The following is an 18,731-nucleotide window of genomic DNA, read 5'->3' on the forward strand; positions in this document are numbered from 1 at the left end:
ACCTCTTGCACCCAGGCATCACTCCCCTGCAAATCATGCTGTGTTCAAAAAGGCCCTTTAAAATAGCAGGATCCAGCCCTCGAGCACCTGCAATTTCCATCATATTCAGAAGGACACGCATTCAAATGCGGCGTGACATTGGCTTTGGGCAGGAACAGCGTGAGAAAGTTCCTCTCCCCAAAATCCTATGGGAGGGCTCGTTCTGGGCTGAGCCCGCAGCCAAGAGAGCAACGCACATCTATATAAATAAAAGCAGCACCTGCACTTCCTAACAATAAAATAAAGAGCCTATTAATCTTCAGGCTGCAGGGTATCAGGAAATAATCTCCCCCAGCCTGGGACAGCAATGCGCAACTGCCTCATTACAGCATGAGCTCTCTTCCTTTCCCCAGAGCGCTTTTCCAGACCTTTTTCCTCATTGGTGTCATTGTTTCCATGCTGGGAGCAGGTACAGCACAGAAGCAAATGGGACTTCTAAGGTTTAGCACACAGCTGTGCTATGTACACAGCTCTGATTAAGAAATATCTTTATTCTGCCCATATACTGCAGGCATCCACTCCTACCACTCTTGACACGATAACCCATAAAAGCTATGGACTAATGCATTAATAATCCACGAGTAAAGGTCCCAAAGTGCCCATTGACATTATTGCCATTAAGGTGCAGTGTGTCAATAACAATACATAGCACGAGAGCAGACACACTGCCTGCATGTACGCGAGTGCGCATACCCTCTGCTGTTTAATCCTACGCAGTCGCATCAGCTCCTCTCTGATCTTAGGGGACTAACGTGACAAAAATCCCTTATGACTGCTACCGTGTGCGTTTAACGAGGAAGAACGAGCTGCTTCAGCCTGGGCAGGACAGAGAGGCTCTCAGTCTGACGCCTCTCACACGTGTGACCATTTATTGGGATGACACTGCCTGACCACACTGTTAATTTCAATGGCATTTTCTGTTAACAGTGCCCTGTTCTGGGGTGCCAGCAATGCACAGTCCTAGACATCTTCCTTGGAGGTGGAGATTTTCCACGTAGGCCTATAAAAGGGAAAATTAATTGTGTCTACACACCCACACACTTTCTTAAAATACCACTAATATTTTACATTCCTCCCAATGGCTTTTAACTGAGAAGTTTATAAAGCAGTTTGAAGCCCCAGCATCGACCCTGCTCCTGAGTAGAGAGCCCTCCCTGCACTGCAAAGTCCGGCAGTGTATCAGAATGGGGGATAGGGTAAAGGATGGGTCTGGCCATCTCTTCACCAACAGCTGATGAGCAGCAGGTGGTTTAAAAGAGCTGATGTGAAGGATCAGCTCCTATCATGTGGCCTTTAAAAATGAAGTCATTGTGGAGAGGAGTAGCACTCTAGCATTTTCAGTGCTTTGCAAGGGGGCTTTGCCCCATTATGTGCAAACACCATAGGGCAGCTGGGCTCCACACTGTGCAGCAGCTCAGCAGCACGTGGAGGGGCCTTACCATGAACCCTCAGGGCCATTACAGCATCAGGATGCCAAAATTCAGCAGCGTTGTTATTGCTCCTCTTGTTTTTCCTTCCCTTTAACATAACCTCTGCTTAAAACTGTGCTCACTGATTCTCCCAGTGGAGCGTACTGGCCCACATTTACCTGTAAGACACAACAGGGGATCCTCCTGCGTGGAGCATCCTCCCCAAGGATGGGTGAAGGCATGGGCTGGGTGAACAGGAATGAGGGGGAGAAAAGTCAGAACAGTTCTGTTATAGGGAAGAATTGGGAAAGCAGTAATGGGATTTCAGAGGGTAGTTGGGCAGTAAGGGATGCTCCATCAGATTTAGTCTTTAACTGGATTTTTCAGGGTACCTTACTGGGCTAGAAGCACTGGGAAATCTCTGGCTGCAGTTTCCTACTCCATCACTTCAATGATTTCAAACTGAAAGAGTAGAAATTCAGATTGGATATAAGGAAGAAGTTTTTATTACAATAACATCAGTGAGGCTCTGGCACAGGTTGCTCTATGGTAACTGCTGAGTCATGGCCTGAACGACTGATTGAGCACCTGGGAAAGGACCCAGCCAGCCCCGGGGAGCACAGGTGAAGGCAATTCAGCTGTGTGACAGGAAGGGTGGAGCCTGGCTGCTCCTCTCTTAGACCTCATTTAAGGGCTGATGGCCCCTGGGGAAGGATCTCTGGTTGGTGGTCCCTCCCTTGTGGAGTTCTCCTTGTAAGCCTAGATCTTCAGAGACAGGTGAGCACTTTTGCATTGTAATACCTTTCTATCATCTGGTTCCCTTGTCATTATATCTCCTGTAATACCATTCCATTGCTTTGATTTTTCTGATTGTTATAGTTGCTCATTGAGGTGGTGGTGGCCCATCCCTGAAGATAGCCAAGGTCAGGCTGGATGGGCTCAGAGCACCTGATGGAGCTGTGGGTGTCCTTGTTGACTGTAGGGAGGTGGGACCAGATACCCTTTAAGGGTTCCTTTCAGCTCCAATGATCATCATCAGCAAGATGGAGGTGACATAAAAGGAAATATTGCCTTTTGCCCCTTCTGAGGGTGCATTACAATCTGAGCTGACAAGCTACAGCCAGTGTAGAAATGCTCTGGATCTTGGTGACTGGCCTCCCCTGACTCACCATCAGACCAAGGGGAAAGTTGAGCCAACTTTCTGAAAAGGCCAAAGCAAAGTACATGTCTTCTGTGGTCTGAAGCTGTAAGGAAGGAGAAGCATATCTTGTGATAGAGAGATCTGTTTGGCTGTCCTGTGACAGTGAATTCTAAAAAAGAAAGATTGCTCGGTCCATCCAAGCAAGAAATCTTCTGCATTTTCCCGGAATATTTTTTTTTCATGGCTTGGTTAGCCCTACAATTAACCCCAGGCCAAGCATCAGAAGCTCTGCTCACTAGAGGAGGAGGAATGTGGAATATTGCTTATTTGATTCTCAAAGAGAGAAAAGGCCGAGTGACAGATGTGCTGAAGTGAGCATCCTGCTTTTAGATTTAAGGGAATGATGGTGCAATGGGGTGGGCCTGAACCAGACCAACAGAAGTTGCAGGCAAGTTAGAGGAAAACCACAATGAAAAAAAGTTAACAGAAAATGTTTTCATTCACAGAGGATGTCAGAAAGAGAAGAGGAAGACGAAGGGTAAGTTTTGAAGCAGAAGTAGTTCTGTGTTGGAAGCAGGAACTATCAGGCAGCTTGCAGCATCTGGTCCATGTCTGTACTTTAATTGCAGCCAATGGTATTTTAAGCAGGTTGATATAGGTATAATCAAGACTGCGATCTGGCAGTGCGCATGTTTGCTGTATGGAAGGCAATCCAACTCTTGCGCTGGGTGTCAGGGGAATAACTGGCTCCATCAAGTAGAACATCCTCTAAGAATCATTGCTGCTTTGACCTTCATGGGTCATTGCTCATCACTTAGGACTTAGTAAGGTTTTAAGAACACAAGAACTTAAGATATCCTGCAGTAGCAGGGAAAAAAAGCCAAAGATGTGTGATTCTCTCCACAGAGCTGGAAACGCAGATTTCAGCTGGGTCAGCCTCTGGCATGATATGTGCTAAACAGGGCCGAGATGAAGAAGGGGAAACCAGTCATGCTGTGTGGAAGGAAACACACAGTAGAAGCCATGTATACTGTATTTGCTTTTGAGTATTTCTAGGTCAGCTAAGGCATAAGTAGCAATCCAACCCAGTGCAGAGCTAAATGGTGCTTTATGGCTGTGGCATCCTTTCCAACACCAAGCAACCTCATCGCAATGCTTGCTGGGACTCGCTGCTGAGAGCTGTGTGAGATTTCTTGTTTACTCCTCACACAGATGCTAATGTCAGCACAATGCTTACTTTGAGGTCTCAGCAGAGGGTAAATGTCTTAAGCCTTCTTATGTTATGCATGGGGTTCTTTGGGGAGATGCTGGTCAAAATTCTTCAGAGCAGCACAGTTTGGAAAAAAAGATTTGGTGAAAACCTTATTTGACTCATCCCTTCCACCCTGTTTCTATGAATCAGCCTCATGTGAGCATTGAGTTAATTAAGCAGACGCAGCTGGTCTGGCTCACAGTGCCACTGGTGGGTACTTCGAATGGCAGTAACTTCTATAAGGGAAAAAGGGATGCTGAATTTTGCTGAACATGCACCGTTTCTGCCAGCCCACCTGATCCCAGCATCATCATCTCTAAGAAGCTTGTGCTAGAGGATTTGGCAAATGGACACTCAGTTGTATGCTGCACTAGAGGACAACCTGTGGTCACTGAAATCCTCCTCAGGGACAAATTCTCACTGCTTCAAGGTCTGTGGCTGCTTTAAAAGTGTTCACCCACAGAGAAGATGCAGTGGTTTCAGCTCCCCTGGATTACTGACACGCAAGGGGCACCGCTGTGGTTTGCTCCACATACTTCAAAGCTTGGCAAATGTTTCTCCTTCACCTGCCTTATAGATCTGGGAAGAACGGGGAGATCTAAGCTGGGATGCATCTGTGCTGTGTTAGGAAACCCAGGGGGTGTGCTTTGGTCTGAGATCTGAATGTCTGTTCAAATGCAGTTTGAGCTGAATGCTCTTCTTGCTGTCCACACTGCAGATGACAAAGGTTACACGTGCAACCCTGTCATCAGAAATGCACAGAAAAACATTAGAGGCAGAACCTTTGGATGCCTTAACCATCACCCTCGTGTTCCATCTCCTGATACTTGTGCTTGTTGTGAAGAGATTCTTTGTTGTCTTTGCCTCATCCCTCTACCTCCAGATGTTCAGTTTTGGATGCAAATTGTGGATCAAAATTATAGACTTCTTAAGGTTGGAAAAGACCTTTAAGATCATCTAGTCCACCTACCACTATTACTGCCTACTAACCATGTCCCTGAATACACCACAACATGCCTTGAGCACCTGCAGGGACAGTGGCTCCACCATCTCCCTGGGCAGACTGTTCCAGTCCCCAAATACCACTCCAGCAACTATCTTTCGCAGAGCAAAGATGGCAACACAGTTAACCACAGTACAAGCAAGCATGTGGGAGTATTGCAGCCTTAGGCACGAGGCTATCATACTTAAAACTAATTGCCAACAGAAACAAAGAAGAAGGAAGGTAGCAGCGCAGCCAGCCCTGAGTAACTTGGCTTTTCCCATCTCATTTAAATGCTTTCCTATTATTTACTTTCATATCAATTTTGCTGACTAACTACAAATGATACAATCAAGGCTGCTTGCATTTACATCTGTTCTAATAACAGAAGTTGCAGGTCAGTCCCCTGACTCTGACCACCCATCCATATCTCTGACACCTAAGCTGATGCACTGCGATCATGCATCTCTGCAGATCCAGCCAAGAGATGCAGCTCTCCTATCTCTCCCTGGAGTAATGCTTCAGGAAGGCACAAAGGACAGCAGAAGGAGCTGAGATGGGAGCATATCAAATGGAATTTTCCAAGCTCACAGTCCAGAAGAGGGAAGCCTTTCATTGGAAAGTGTTCCCAGCCTAGGGATGCTATTCACAAAGTCAAGCTCAAATGGCTGACTTCCCCATGAAGGAGAGCTAGCATAATGCTTACTGCAATGATTTGCTATTCTTTCTGGATGGCACAGGCCTGGTCACCTGGAAACACTTTACCTCTGTGGCTGCCTGACAGAATAGCAGAGTAAAGCGAACAATCACCCAACCAACAAAGCAGGAAAGAAAATACTTTCCAGAATGAATTGGAGAAACTCTGTGGGTATTTTTTTTTGTGTGTGTGAATACCAACAGGCCCCTTGATGTTCAGCAAACCAAACTGAGGCTATTGGCTGGCATTTGTGCTACTGCAGTTACCTGCACTCCATGTGTTGAAAGGCTGAGTAGAGCTGGATGCATCCCTAGCTGCCTGCTCTGGTTGTGCACTATATGACTGTTGCTAACACATTTTGGCTAAATGCACTGAAGTAGACACTGAGCTGCTTGGGTTTGCTATAAGACAGGGAGGGGAATGCTTGTATAGAGGGTGACTTTGGGACAGATGCTCAAGTGGTCAGGAGCGCATGGAAAATGAAGGAGGTTGGCACACAGTGATGGAGAAGGTGATACAGAATCCCATCCTGCAGCTGGTGGCTGGGCTGTGGAGCTCAAGATGTCAGCAAACAGATTAGTGTAATAGGAAGGGAATTTTGTAGAAATCTGATTGGATCCAAACAGAGATTTATTTGTGAAGATCTGGAATTCAAAACAAAATGGAACAGCTTTTTCATTACCCATCTATCTCCCAGCAGTGACTCATAGCTCTGCAGCTTGGAACTCTTTCATCAACCCCTGCGAATTAATGCAAACTGACAAAGGTCAGTGGCACACAAACCAGATGGCTTAATGCAGGCAGGGAGCAGGAGACCTTAAACCTGAGCAGGGCTTAATCCTCTGACTGTGGAAAGGATGCTTTTGGTATAATAGTGGTAGGGATCCAGACAAGTGCCCTCCAATTCAAAGACTGGTCATATCCAGAGACCAAGTCAGGCAGTCTCTGGGGTATTGGGGTTTGGCCGTGTGCTTCCTTAGGATTTTACTGGGTTTAGGGAATATGTCTTTGAGGTGCTCTGGCAAAAGAGTTGAAAAATATATACAAGTAGAAGATAACCTATGCTCTTATACTACTACTTCATGCTTACTTAAAAACAGCCAGCCCCTGAGCAAACAACACTGCTGAATATACAGTCTTGAGCACTAAGTCAGGCACTGGTCTAAGGTCAGATCACTACAGGTGTGGAGCTCAAGACGCAGTGAGGGGTTTCTGTGCAGGCAGAACTTCTGCAGCAACTACAGCTTCTTCCCTGTCTCGATCCACACTCATTCTCCAACAGGGCAACAGTGGGCACCTTTGATTGCTGCAGCAAGTTTGCTCAGTAAATAAGAGGCTGAGAAATCTTGTATTTTTTCAGCACGTCTCCACCTGCTAATATACACCCTTAGAGTGAATCAGATGGGGCTGTACACTTTGTTTAAAAAACAAACAAACAAACAAACAGCAACCAACCGATGATTTGCTCTGAAGGGAAGGGCTGACAACTCTTTGCAAAGTTGCAAAGCAAAAGCATTCACTTTCCCCTTACTATAAGAGCACCCATCTTTGCACCTGCTCATGTATTTTACAACCTCTCCTCTCTCCTCCAGCCATCTCCCAGCAGCCTCCAGGCCTGGACAATTGCATAAAAGTACAAACTGATGAATTGAACGTGCACTCATGTCCATATTAAAATGCATTAGCATTACCTAAGGAAGCAAGAAGGCTGTAAGCTTTGAGCAGGAATCCTGATAGAGAAGAAAGAGTGTGTCTCATTTGGCAAGGATGGAACTAAGTAGGTGTGGCCAGTGAATGAAAAGAGCTTAATTTTAAACAATCATTATCATCACTACCAACACCAGGATTTTCTTAGAAGAAAAATCATACAGCTCATTGGTGTCAATAAATCCAGCTCCTGACTGAAAACAAAAAAACAAAAAAACCCACCAACAACAAAAACAAAGTTTAAATATTTCAGCACTTAGGAACTGACTCATGCTGAGCTTGAAATTCTGAGGTTTGAAGCAAAAACTCCAGCTATGCTTGAGTTTAATGAAGAAGTACACAGACTGTATCCTTAGGAGCTAAATTGGCTTCTGCTGCCACTGGGTTGGATTTACAGTTTTGCCCCAAACTTTTCTTTCTCTGTTACAAAAAGGAAGTACTCCTCCTGATCTTGCATGTAGGCGCCAACTTCTGACAACACAATGTCCTCTCAGAGAATTGCACACCCCAAAGGGAAGTGGATGCCTGTCTCTGACAGGCACACCCCACATGTAGGAAACACCTCTCCCAAAGAAACCTGGAAGTTTTCTCCTACAAAAATGTGACACAGCCAAGAGAACACACAGCTCTGCCTTAATGACATCCTACTGCTCCCATAGGTTCACTCATGTCTTGCTAAAGCAAACTTTCCTTCCCTAAGGCAGAACTTTTGAGATGAGAGCAGACACAAAAAGAGGGCAGATTACACTGGCCCAGGTAGGAAAGGGGGAAGCAGGAGTCTGGGTAGGACACTGAGATAAAACAAGATAAAGAAATACTGATATGAATAATGATGGGAGTTGTGGAACTGGGCACTGGCACAGAGAGGTGGTAGTGCCCCATCCCTGGAGACAGCCAAGGTCAGGGTGGTTGGGCTCTGAGCACCAGATGGAGCTGTGGGGTGCTAAGATTATTCTATGATTCTGTGAAAATGCATTTCCTCCTCATTTTTCCCCTTCCTACTTGAAGGATGGAGAAAGAATAAAAGATAGAGGAGAGGAAAAAAAAAAAAAAACTTTAGCCTTAGCAACATGGATACAAAAAAATGAAGTGAGAAAGGGAGCTTGCTGGAAAGCATTTCTTTCCTTTGGGCACTGAAGTGTTCTGACATCAAGCCTTCTGTCCTCATTAAGAAGCCCCAAGTCTAGCATTGTGACATCTTTATTCACACGCCCCAAGTCTTCAAAGCCTTCAGGAGATTTCCTTGGTGGATTTAACATAAAAAAATATCAGCAGATGAAACAGACCAAAAGGCAGCCCAGTGCATCCTTGTTTTAATTAGACCTTGGGTGGAGGAAGCGGGGGGGGGGGGGGGAGGAAGTGAGGAAGGAACAGAACTATTGCAAAGAACATTAAGGTGTGAATGCAAACACATGTATGCAATCCTGATCAACAGGACTCAGCTTTTCTTCTTTCATAAGCTTTTGGTGTAGCAGAAAGACCCCAAGTCTCACAGCAACAGCAATTTTTTTTTTTCCAGTCTCAAAACAGATCCACATTCACCTCTGGAATAAGAAATACTGCAGGTGAAATGCATATTTCAGTTGCCTAAACAAAAAGCTTGAAGCGTAACTAAAAAGCAGCAAAAATAAATATATATATATATATATTTTTTTTAAAAAAAAGAAGGTAGATGCAACAGAGAAAAGCTGAGCATTCACCAGCAGAATCCAGGAAGAACCACTGCAGTGGATCCTCCACTGCAGTTTGCTGCTCTTTTTTTTTGTTGTTGTTGTTGTTAAAATTTTCGTGTGAATTTCCAAGCCATTTGTTTGACTTCTGAGTCACTTCTGCTGCTTGAAATGTGCAGTGTGACCCACTTGGATATGCAGGTGATGCAGCATATTGGATGGTCCCAGTGGGGTGACAGCAGTTCTTCCTGCTCTGAATCTGCTTGTAAATTAAGTGAATAACTTTTCTCTTTATTATTTTTGGCAAATATTCACTACACTTTTTTTTTTTTTAAATTGCCTTTTCTGTTTACCACCCCTTACACCAAAACACATTCACTTGAATGCTTGTGAGAAGCAAAACCACAAAGAACTGCAGTGAAATTAATTTGCAACAGTTTCAAATGAATATTTATGAGCCTTCTCCTCAGCTTCTAGCCAGGCCGAGGACAAACTTAGCTTCTTCTTGCAGAGAGCAAATATCAAATAATAATTAAAAATTCAATTAAAGAAAACAGAACTTACACTCTATTCCTTTTAGGTGCTCTTGGGCCATCTCTGGTGATTTCCAAGGGAACTCCAAGCTGCTATCAGGTTTCCAACTCTTAAAGCTCAAGTTTTATAGGACAACATTAGCCAATTAAAAGCAACATCGCTTCCAGCCCCCAGGAACAGGTGCACTGCTGGAGTTCAACGGACAAGAACCACAGAATCATAAGGGTTAGGAAAGATCACCTGGACCATCACATCCAACCCCAGCCCACCCCCACCATGCCCATAGCTACATCCCTCAGTGCTACACCTCCACAGTTCTTGAACACCTCCAGGGATGGCGACTCCAGCACCACTGTCTGGGCAGCAGTGCCAATGCATTACCATTCTGAGAAGTTTTCCCTAATATCCAACCTGAGTTCAACATCTCCATAGAGGGCACACAGTTTCAGCATACAAGCAACATAACCGTCATCTGTAAAAATCTAAGAAACATATTTAAATTGTCAACAGCAACAACAACAAAACAAAAAAAAGAAATAAAAGCATTCCCCATTCCTGCCCATGTCAAGACATACTAATCTAGTCTTAATTAGAGCATTATTAACTAAACCTTACACCTGGCTCTATTCATTTACAGCTATTCCTGTTTACAATTGCACTGATTACTAACTACAGCAATGGACTGGGTTTTTCTTTCCAGCATCCACCACCCTCCTCCAATTTTCACTTTGCAACAAGCTCGCATTGGGGTAGGAGAAAAAGAAAGAGATCTATGCAGAAGCAAGAGGAGTGCTAGGAATACCAGCAGCACAGATGAGCTACCGCCCTCACAGAGGCAGATCCACCCAGGGACAGGGCAATAAATCCCCCAGCAGGCTCAAATTCCACTTAATTACAGAACCAGCTGATACCTAATAGAAATGAAGTGGATCCACATGCCTGCTCTCAATTTGTAGCCTGTGGTTGTGAGCCAGTCAGAAAAGTGGGGGTATTGATTTGATTATCTTGTTTGTCCACCTAGACTTGCTAGTTGCATCTGCTTTTCCCAGTTCAAATGAAGTGTTTTCCACTGATTAATTTTAATTTGTTTTCTCTTCAAGTGCAAGATTTGTTTTTTATTGACAAGCAAACATCCATGTTTGTAAGCACCTACAATTAAGCAGTGCCCCTGCGCTACTAAAAGCTAACACTCTCCCTGTTTTGCTGGAAGTACTTCATGCATCGACTGAAACCTCCTCTTTTGCCTACATAGTTTCTAGAAAATACCAACCTGCATCACACAATTACTAGTCTCCTCATGGATACATGCAGCCTACAAGCTAGGAAGAGCCTGACCTCCCTCCAGCCACATGTTTCCAGATCCATCTCCCCACCACTCCACACCCTCTGCCATCTCAAGGCAGTGCTGTACCCATTGAGCTGCTTTTATAAGAAGGCAAGGAGCACCAGCAAGCCCTTTTCCCAGCACCTTGCACCTCGAGCCCCTGGTTCCTGTAGGCATAAGCTGCCATGTTCTATTACACCAACATGCAGCTGTAGTGAAAGACAGCAGGAAGGGGTTAAAGGAAAAAAAGGCTCTTCTGAGAGTGCTGGAGATTTTACTCCTTTTTGAAAGCCAGACCTCGGGTGTATTTCAATTAGTGCCACAAATGCATTCATTTCAGCCTAGTTCATTAGCAAGTTGTGCTCCACTCAGTCATTAAGAGCAGAGAAATATGAGTAATAAAATGCCAGGCTATCTGTATTTTGCTTAATGCTCCTCAAACACATCAACAAGCCATAAATGCCAACAGGGCAAGAAAGTGCATAGTAGGAAGGGATTTATGCACTCACAAAACCCTCAGCTTCAAATTGCACCTCACCAGAGAAACACAGGGCTGCTCCTCCTACTGCTGGTGCCAGTGCCTGCTCCTCCCAAGCTTCCTCTGCAAAATGGAGGTAGGGAGCATCTGCAGAAGCACAACAAGAGATAGCTTCCATCATGGACTCTCTAGCTGATAAAAGCTTGAGGAATGAAGCAGAATGGAGAGTCTGCCTCTGGCCCTGTGACATTCCTGTTCCTGGTTGTTTTTGGGTGCAGCACAGGCAGAATACCTGTAACTTCAAAGAGATGCCACTTATAGTGTGACCTACAGCTCTTTGGGACCAACAGCAAAACAGGTGGTGTCACCAGTGAATAACCAGTGCTCCGCCCATTATCAGGTTTGCAGATATCTGCAGACATGCACATATCCTACCATCTGCTGCCCAGTGTCACTCCTGCATCCAGGATCCTTAGACAGCAGAATAGAAAACAGAATAATTAAGGTTGGAAAAGTCCTCCAGATCACCAAGTCCAATTGTCTACCTGTAATAGCACTAGCACAATGAGAAGATGTTACAAAAAGAAGAATGCTCACCTCTCTCTGAAGATCCAAGCTCACATTAAAACTCCCCAGAAGAGAGGTCTCCAACAAAAGATCCTTTCTCAGTGGCTGCCAGCCCTTAAATGAGGTCTAGGAGGCTCCACCCTTTCTGGTATCACAGGTGAATTACCTTCACCTGTGCTCCTAGGGCTGACTGGGTCTTTCCTCCAGGTGCTCAATCAGTGGTTCAGGCCCTGGCTTGGCAGTTCTCATACACTATCCATCTCCACCATGCTCATAACCATATTCCTTAGTGCCACATCTCCGCAGTTCTTGAACACCTCCAGGGATGGTGACTCCTCCACTCCCTGCCAGTGCCTTTTTGCTTTCAGAGAAGAAATTTTTTCCTTATATCCAACCTGATCCTCCCCTGGCACAACAGCAGCAGCAGCAGACACCACTGTGTTCCTGGCTGAAGGCACTGTGCTGCCCAAAACTTTTCAGAACCGTGCAAGTGATGAATTAGTTGCTTGCTGGAAGGGAACAGAGCCAAAAATAGCTTTCAGCTGGCCATGGATATCATCAGCTCCTATCACAATCAGGCTGGCCAGGTTTATCTCAGGATTATCGCTTTACCTGGGATTTTTAAATTGCCTCCAAACAGATACATAAGCACATACAAGGTGCTCATCTCAGCTAGATGCCTTGTTGGAGGGATGGAGCATCTACTGCTGGCTGCAGTGCTGCCAGGTCTCAGATGATGTCTCATGGAATGGAGCCCCAGCCTCAGCCTGACCCCCACAGCAAAAGGTTAATTTTGGTGGTGGGGGAAGATGAGCCAGCAAAAGGGAAAGGTAGAAGATGAGGTTGAACAGCAGGGTGCATGAAAAGACAGAAAGATTAATGGCAGGGACACAATCAAAAACAAAAGTTAAAATGGAAATGTTAATCATTTAAAAGAGGGTCTCAGTGGAATTACTTGCTTTATGGCTCAGAATAAAAAATAGAAGCGGAAAAGAAGGAGGAGAAGTCCCAGGAAGAATAATTTAGTGCTTTGTGTAATGAGCTGCCTTTCTTTTCGGTGGTTCAGTCTGGTGTCTTATCACTTACCCCGTGATTGACTGAGTCTTCTTTTTGCCTGCTCCTGCTGAATGGTGATTTGCCATCTGGTAGTCATAATTTCTTTTCTTTCTTTCCTTCTTTCTTTCTTTCTTTTTTTCCCTATATTCTTTTGTAATTAGAAAATAAATTACTTTTTTTTTTTTTTTTTTTTTTTTATTACTGAAAAAGGAAACATGTCTAGCATATTACTTACAGATGAAGGCTGGTGTGCACAAGACAGCCAGGTAGATGGAAGGGACTTGACTTCTCATTTGGACAGACCCTAGTCCATGTGCCACAAGATCCTTGGCTTCAGCAATGAGAAGGTGGGTGCTGGGGAAAGTTCTGGGTCAGGCACACAGCAGACAGTGAGTTTATTGAGATGTGTCAGTCTGTAGCTGAACAATGGCAAAGATGAAGGGCTGGTGGAGCATGATAGGAATGTGTGTCTGTGCATGTAGGATATTGGATGGAAACAAGTGGTCTGTGTATAAGGGCTATGAAGGCTACCGGCTTGCACTGAGCTTGGGATGGTGTACTGTGTTCAGTTTTGGGCCCCTCACTACAAGGAAGAAATTGTGGCCTTAGAGCATATCCAGAGAAGAGCAACAGAGCTGTGAAGGATATGGAGCACAAATCTTATGGGGAGTGGCTGAGATAACTGGAATGATTCTGTCTGGAGAAGAGGAGGCTCAGGGGAGACCTTATCGCTCTCTACAGCTCCCTGTAAGGAGGTGGTGATGAGGTGGGAGATTGGCCTCTTCTCCAAAGTGACAGTGATAGGATGAGAGGTAATGTCCTCAAGTTATGCCAGGGGAGGTTCAGGTTGGATATGAGGAAAAAACTAATCCTCAGAAATAGTGATGATACATTAGAACAGGCTGCCCAGGGAGGTCGTATAGTCACCATCCTTGAAGGTGTTTAAGAACCGTGGAGATGCTGAGGGCCGTTGTTGGTGGGCATAGTGGGGATGGGTTGATGGCTTCCAAATTTTATGATTCTATGATTCTGTGTTTGTTGTCTGGCCCTCCAGGAGGTTGATGTCCCCATGCTGCTCACCCACAAGGAACATTCAGCTCCACAGAGGACCAGTATTGGACTCCAGCTCTGCTATATTTCTATCTCTACCAGCTATGGAGGGAGATTTGAACTTGCTGGATACTGAGTAGCCTACTCGAAACATGCCAAGGCTGATCTTGCTAATGCCCAATTGCAGCCCCACCTCCCTTCTGCTGGTCGCTGGCCCCATCTCTGCAGCCTGTGTACTTGCCTGGGCTGCCATGCTCTCATTATACCTTTGTACAGCGTCAGTCCTCTCCACTCTCATTTCAGCTGCCTCGTCAAGGTGCTCCAATAATTCAAGTGATAAATAATAACAATAATAATGCAGAAGTCGTTTGAATTGAGCTTGATTGCTCCGTGGCTGAATTTGGTCTTGATTGACTGAAAGCAGCGCATGCCCCTCGCTTGTTATCTTGAGAGCCTCATTTTCTCAGCGCGTTGTTGCTTCTCATAGCCTCAAACTGATCTGGCCTCGAGGCTGCTGCCAAAATGCAAACCTGTTGTTCCCAGAAAGACCCCACTCTGCAGCATGATGTGAATTTACACAGGTAATGGAGGTAGAAAATGACATAAAATATCCCACTTCAGTATGGTGCCAAAAGAGCTGTGTGTTCCCCTGTTTTCTGGGCAGACTTACTGCTTTTGAGGGGGAAGATGCTAGGTGGAGGCCTTGGGAAAGGATTGATTGTTGCTGGTTAAACTGATTGCACGATACATTTCCAAATATTTGAAATGGGCACTGGCTATAACACTTGTGTGATGGGTTATATTGCAAAGACAGACAAGCAGCCTCTAAATGAGCAAAAGATCTAGTGAATACCCTTCGAGCTGCTGGACATCAGCCTCTCCCCAGCTCTGCTCCTGTGCACTTGTGAGTGTTCCTACTGTTGGTCCATGCTGTGCTTCCAAGGGAGGTGCCTATCTCAGCCATGAGTGGGGGCATTTGGTGGCACTTTACAATCATAGAATCATTAAGGTTGGAAAGGTTCACTAAACTCATCCGGTCCAGCCATCCACCCATCACCACGATGGACACCAAAGCTTCTTTTGAGCCCAAGGAAGGAAAGGAGCAAATGATCTGTGAGAGGCAGAGGCTATGTTTCTCCTGGCTTAATGTGGATGAATGAAGAAAAAGGAGGGAAAGAAAACAACTCATTTTCACTCCTTCTCTAAGCAGCAGCCACAGTAGTGCTATAGCCAGGAGCATCTGAGAGAGACAGAAGGAATTCGAGTAACAAGAAAATGCTGCTGTACAGATCTAATTATAGCAATCGCACCTGTTAGAGAAAACAATAAGCAGCAAAATGAATAAACCTTCCTGGGACTCATTTTGTCAATGAAGCGTGACCACGTGGAAACTCCACAGAGAAAATCTACAAGGAAGGCTTCATTGTACTCAGACCTTCTTTTCAGGCTCCCGTCCTATAATCAGCTAAGTAACCAAAATAAATGGTGTGTTTAGCCCTGGTTGTACGTGGCTGTATGAAAATGCAAATGGTCTGTTAACAGGATGTCTTCTCAATTTTGGTATTATCTGCCTGCTAGGCATATATATGTAGCTGCAAACTTCTGCTATTTAGGAGAGAGCTGTGCACGAGCCTTCAAAACCAAGCAAAACGTGTCATTTATCCTAGGGATGGATTGAAGCAGGGGTAGCCTGTAATTCTCTCCAAAGGGAGAATCCTCCTCATGTCTTGAATCTGCCACCAAATCATTCTATACCATGCAACATGGGGAATAAGTGCTCCTGCTCCACTGCCTTTACATCAGCCATGGTCCTGTAGACCTCAAGACATCCCGCCTCTGGGATGGGCGTTCTGATCCATGGGATTCCACCTCATCTATCCTTCTACTATAGCTATTTCCTGCTGCTGGCTGTCTTTGCTTCTGCTCCCCTGTACCTTTCTGAGCTCCCAATTATAGTTCTTCTGCACCGCAGAAGCACATCTAACACCAGGCTTTGCATGCTTCTGTGGTTAGAGCAGACAAAGAGGATTAGCCTTGTTAAAGAGTTAATGCTGTGGGCTTTTTTTTTTCTTCTTCTATTTCTTTCTCATATGCAGCTCCCTTCATCCAAAGATCTTAGAGCAGGGGAAATATCATTAGCAGTGTCTTGTGGATGGAAAAATTGAAGCAATGAGGAGATGAAATGAATTTGCTTATTGGATGATTATTCCTTCACTGGATTTGCCTCACATCTCATAGCCCACGTCCTGGGCCAAAGCCCTTTTATACAACGTACTGCCCAGATAGAGGCAGAGCCAAAGAAACAAGGAACCCTATGATACTTAATCTCGTTTTGTATTTTCTTTTTCCAAGACCACCAGCATGTACAAAAGCACAAAGAAACATCCCAAGCTTTGCAACAAGTCTGACTGACAGCCCTAGAGGCTGCAGTCCCTGGGGCACTCACTGAATGCACTGAACAATGACGACTCCAAATATTGACCCAACAGCATCTCGGTCGTGACTTGGGAAGGGAAAGATGAATGCACTGTTTGATGACTGTCACCATTGAAAATCATGCTGTGTTGGTGACAGCTGGAACAAGAGAGTTCGTAAGAGTCACTTGGTGATTCAAGCTTTGAGTTCCAGCTCCCAGGAGCTGCCATTAAATCACTGCTTGAGATAATGGTTTTCCACCACTTCCCAACCAAGTCTGACCTAGTAAGTAAAGGGCTCCGTAACTAATTAGTAATAACTGAAACCAAATCTAAAGGAAACTGGACAAATAATTCATAATGAATAATTTATTGGATGAATTTTGCCTCTTTTAATGTTTGTGAATTTTTTATGCTTGCAGTGTTGATTTCTCCAGCTAATTGGTTGTTTGAAATTCTTTGCTGATGCAAATACTCCTTGGTCTGCTCTTTTCTTCAGCAGAACTTCATTAATAGTATTGCCAATTCAAAGGGGGCTGACTAGTTTTAATTGGTCACAGAGGCCACATGGCATAAATAGATTACGTGGGATAAATATAGAGTGTTTTTTTTTTAAATTCAGTATTTGAAAGTATCTTTTCAAAATGTTCTTTACATTCAAATAGGATGTTTCTGTAAGCATTATTTCTAGCAAATATTCCTATTGGTTATTCCTGCAAAGGAAACTCAGATTCCTGAAGTTGGTCAAGAGATATTGAAATAGAAAGAATGGGTAAAAGATGTTCAAATGGAAATGCAACAGGCACCCAAGTCACAGAGGCAAAAGCCCCCTCCTCACCATTCATCTGTCACACTTTGGGTAATCAAGGATATCAAACAACTTGTTTTTGTGGGACAATGTATGTATTTGTGTATAAAAAATGTTTAACTCTTTCTCTGTTCTTGCTAGCACTGCACCAGAACCTGTGGTTTTGGAAAACACAAGGTCTGGCGTGTGCTCCAGCCCATATATTATTGCTTTATGGCCCAAGCATTTCAAAAAAGCTCTCCTGGAGAAGAGATGAACTCAAGGCCTCTTCCAGTAGCAAGGACATGAAACTTTACACTCCCTATATCTCAGCATCTGTAACATACTGCGAGCAGCAAGAAGGTCCAGACATGGAGGATGGAAAGTGAAAACAAGCCACCCAACCTGATAATGAAAAGCAGGCACATGGCCTTGGTGTGGAGCATCTCAGATAAGTAGTTTAATTGCCAAGCTCTGATGCTGGAGGGAGGGAAATCTAAGCTAAATTAAAAGATTAAAAAGATATTTTTTCATCAAGTGGCAAAATGGAAGATGTGGACGAGTCTGCTCAGGAGAAAATGAGCAGAAAGGAACTGTGAATGTTGTGAAAATATATCCATTAGACCTGCCTTATCGAAACGTGCTTTTGCCAAGCATCCAGCCCTGCATCGCCATGGCAACATGGCCTCATCAACAGAGAAGAAAGTGTTTTTGTCAGGATGGGCCCAAACACGTAAAAGCCATTTCGATTTGGGGGCAACACGATCTTCTTCAATCAATACAGCACACATAATAATGACTCCTGCCACTTTTTTCATAAATCTCCACTTTCTGCTTTCATTTCCTGTGGTTTGACATCACTGTGAACTGGAACCAGGTTTAAATTTCCTACAATTTTCAGCCCCCTCTGCCCTCATCTACAACACACCATGCCTCACGCAGCAGCTTTCTCCTTTGCACGGCACTCGATGTGCCATCTGCTTATAGGTGGAATTAGCCTGGCCTGAACTGTGAGATAGGCTTTTGGGAATCCCCAATGGCACCACTACAGATGTGAAGGCTGAAATTGTTGTCATGGCTGAGATGTGGGCTGGCCAAACATGGGATGGTGTATCCTTCTCTCAAAGAGTTAACTGTCCAAAACAACCCCAAAATCTTAACTCCCAAAGAAACTGCAGTGTCCTTTTTAGGACATGGGTGTTCTCCTTTTTTTTCCCTGCATTTCCAGTTAGAGAACTCATGTTTCTTGACTGTCAGTTGGCAACGATGCTTTGATCTTTCCAAAAAAACAGCTCAGCAGTTCCACTACAGAAACCACCACGTGGCCAAAAGGATTTCTGTGTGCATGTGAGAGCTGTGCCTGTCTGTGCTGGGGAGAGATGGGAATATATAGGAGATTTAAATGCCTATCTCTATTTTTCATTTAAATTAGTGGGTATTAGGCATATAATCCAACATATTGCTTTTAAAATCTCAGCAGTAGCCTGCTGAATGCTTTGCCGTAAAGAAATGTAAAATATATTTTTTTGTAATAACTGCAATCTAGCTAGATTTAAAGCAATGCCATCTTTGTTGTTCCATGTTCTATTTTGCCATTTGTTGAGAGATTTTGAAAGTATTTAAT

General features: G+C 44.4%; 2 long non-coding RNA genes across 3 annotated transcripts in view; one reads left to right on the forward strand and one right to left on the reverse strand.

Annotated features, from left to right (window-relative positions):
* The window catches only part of LOC128078530 (uncharacterized), a 48,329-nt gene extending 34,046 nt beyond the window's left edge, over positions 1 to 14,283 (forward strand). For both annotated transcript variants that reach the window (XR_008205692.1, XR_008205693.1), the window contains exons 6-7: positions 13,067 to 13,203; positions 13,911 to 14,283. This is a non-coding gene — a long non-coding RNA (uncharacterized LOC128078530). The remainder of the gene's footprint in view (positions 1 to 13,066; positions 13,204 to 13,910) is intronic.
* Positions 8,230 to 9,911, reverse strand: LOC128078529 (uncharacterized). The gene is made up of 3 exons (XR_008205691.1): positions 9,843 to 9,911; positions 9,462 to 9,547; positions 8,230 to 8,771 (listed from the first exon to the last, which is right to left on the reverse strand). It is a non-coding gene; the product is annotated as an uncharacterized LOC128078529 (long non-coding RNA).
* Positions 14,284 to 18,731: the final 4,448 nt, after the last annotated feature.

The sequence above is a fragment of the Tympanuchus pallidicinctus genome, unplaced genomic scaffold (genome assembly GCF_026119805.1).
Source record: "Tympanuchus pallidicinctus isolate F22 unplaced genomic scaffold, pur_lepc_1.0 scaffold17, whole genome shotgun sequence".
NCBI classification, from domain to species: domain Eukaryota; kingdom Metazoa; phylum Chordata; class Aves; order Galliformes; family Phasianidae; genus Tympanuchus; species Tympanuchus pallidicinctus.